This window comes from Penaeus vannamei, chromosome 39, assembly GCF_042767895.1.
Source record: "Penaeus vannamei isolate JL-2024 chromosome 39, ASM4276789v1, whole genome shotgun sequence".
NCBI lineage: Eukaryota > Metazoa > Arthropoda > Malacostraca > Decapoda > Penaeidae > Penaeus > Penaeus vannamei.
Genome location: NC_091587.1, coordinates 7,418,755 through 7,421,254, shown reverse-complemented (window position 1 = coordinate 7,421,254; position 2,500 = coordinate 7,418,755). Strand labels below are relative to the sequence as shown.

General features: G+C 24.5%; 1 protein-coding gene across 1 annotated transcript in view; it reads right to left on the bottom strand.

Annotated features, from left to right (window-relative positions):
* LOC113820209 (uncharacterized) overlaps positions 1-2,500 on the bottom strand; it is a 15,566-nt gene that overhangs the window by 8,133 nt on the left and 4,933 nt on the right. The window lies entirely within an intron of this gene.

The window sequence follows — 2,500 nt, the reverse complement described above, 5'->3', positions numbered from 1 at the left end:
TAATATTGTTATTATCATTATCATTATCTTTATTATTATCGTTATTATCATTATCATCATTATTATTATCATATTATCATATCATCATTATTGCTATAAAAATAATGATAATAATAATAACAACATAAGTAACAACAGCAGTAGTAGCAGTAATGGTAATAATAACAATAAAAATAATAATAACAATAATAACGATAATAATAATAACAGTAATAACAATAACATCAATATTTTTTTCATTACTATTACCATTAATTTGATCATAATGATAATGATAATAATAATAATAATTATCATTATTATTATCATTACTATACTTATCATTATCATTATTATATTTATCATTATCATTACTATTATTATCATAATAATGATAATAATAATAATAATAATAATAATAGTAATAAAGATAATAAGAAGAAGAAGAAAAAAAGAAGACGAAAGACGAACAGCAATAATAATAATGATAATAACTATTATTATCATTTTTATTATCATTACAGCTACTTTTTTTCATTTTCATTGTCATAATAATAATAATAATAATAATAATAATAATAATAATAATAATAATAATAATAATAATAATAATAATAATAATAATAATAATAATAACAACAACAACAACAACAACAACAACAACAACAACAACAACAACAATAATAAGAATAAGAATTAGTGTGTGAATATAAACAATAATGTTAACAAACAGCAACTTTCCGTATGTTGATATAAAACAAACAAAATGATAGCATAAGGATCATTACATTTTTTATCATAATCATAATTACAATAATAATCATTATTATTACAATCTATTATTAATATCACTATCATCACTATCATTATCATTGTTATTATTAACATTAATCCTATTAATATTATTATTATCATTATTATTAGTAGTACAATTATTATCATTATTGTTATCATTATTATCAATATCTCAACTATGGTTATGATTATCTTTATTATAGTTATTATCACCATTATGATATCTATGAGCAATATTATCAGTATCATATTTTCATAATTATCATTATCATCATCCTCACTGCTGTGTTAATATCAATCATCATTATCATCATTACTACTCTTATCACAATCACCATCATCAATATTATCCTTATCACCATCAATATCATTATCATCATCATTGTCATTATTCTCTTATTACTAATACTATTCATTACTATTAATAATATCAGCATTACCTTTAGTATGATCATAACCATCATCAGTATTACATTATCGTCAATATCGTCATTGATTTATCATTTCAGTATTTATTTTTTATTTATTTATTTCTTTTACAGTCAGTATTTTTATCCATTTTACGAATTAATTATCGTCATCGTCATTATTATCATTTTCTTTAATATCCTTATCATTTTTATCATTATCCTTGTCATCTTTAACATTATCATTCACCATCTTCGTTATTATCATCATCATTATCATTATCATTCACCATTATCGTTATTATCATCATCATTATCATTATCATCACCATCATCAATATTATATAATCCATAACTATCATTACTACTATTACCAATATCATCATTATTAATATTACCATTATCATCACCATCATCATCATGAAACTTAGCTCATGAATATAAAAAAAATGTTACTACTACTTTTGTTAATGATAATAGTAATACAAATACGATACTACAGCCGCTACTTACGGTGATGATTCAAATGATAATAGTAGTAGTAGTAGTAGTAGTAGTAGTAGTAGTAGTAGTAGAAGTAGTAGAAGTAGTAGAAGTAGTAGTAGTAGTAGTAGTAGTAGTAGTAGTAGTAGAAGTAGTAGAAGTAGTAGAAGTAGTAGAAGTAGTAGAAGTAGTAGTAGTAGTAGTAGTAGTAGTAGTAGTAGTAGTAGTAGTAGTAGAAGTAGTAGTAGTAGTAGTAGTAGTAGTAGTAGTAGTAGTAGTAGAAGTAGTAGAAGTAGTAGTAGTAGTAGTAGTAGTAGTAGTAGTAGTAGTAGTAGTAGAAGTAGTAGAAGTAGTAGAAGTAGAAGTAGCAGTAGCAGTAGTAGTAGTAGTAGTAGTAGAAGTAGTAGAAGTAGTAGAAGTAGTAGAAGTAGTAGAAGTAGTAGAAGTAGTAGTAGTAGTAGTAGTAGTAGTAGTAGTAGTAGTAGTAGTAGTAGTAGTAGAAGTAGTAGTAGTAGTAGTAGTAGTAGTAGTAGTAGTAGTAGTAGTAGTAGTGGTAGTAGTAGTAGTAGTAGTAGTAGTAGTAGTAGTAGTAGTGGTAGTAGTAGTAGTAGTAGTAGTAGTAGAAGTAGTAGAAGTAGTAGAAGTAGTAGTAGTAGTAGTAGTAGTAGTAGTAGTAGTAGTAGTTGTAGTAGTAGTAGTAGTAGTAGTAGTAGTAGTAGTAGTAGTAGTAGTAGTAGTAGTAGTAGCAGTAGAAGTAGAAGTAGAAGTAGTAGTAGAAGTAGAAGTAGTAGTAGTAGTAGTAGTAGTAGTAGTAGTAGTAGTAGTAGTAGTAGTAG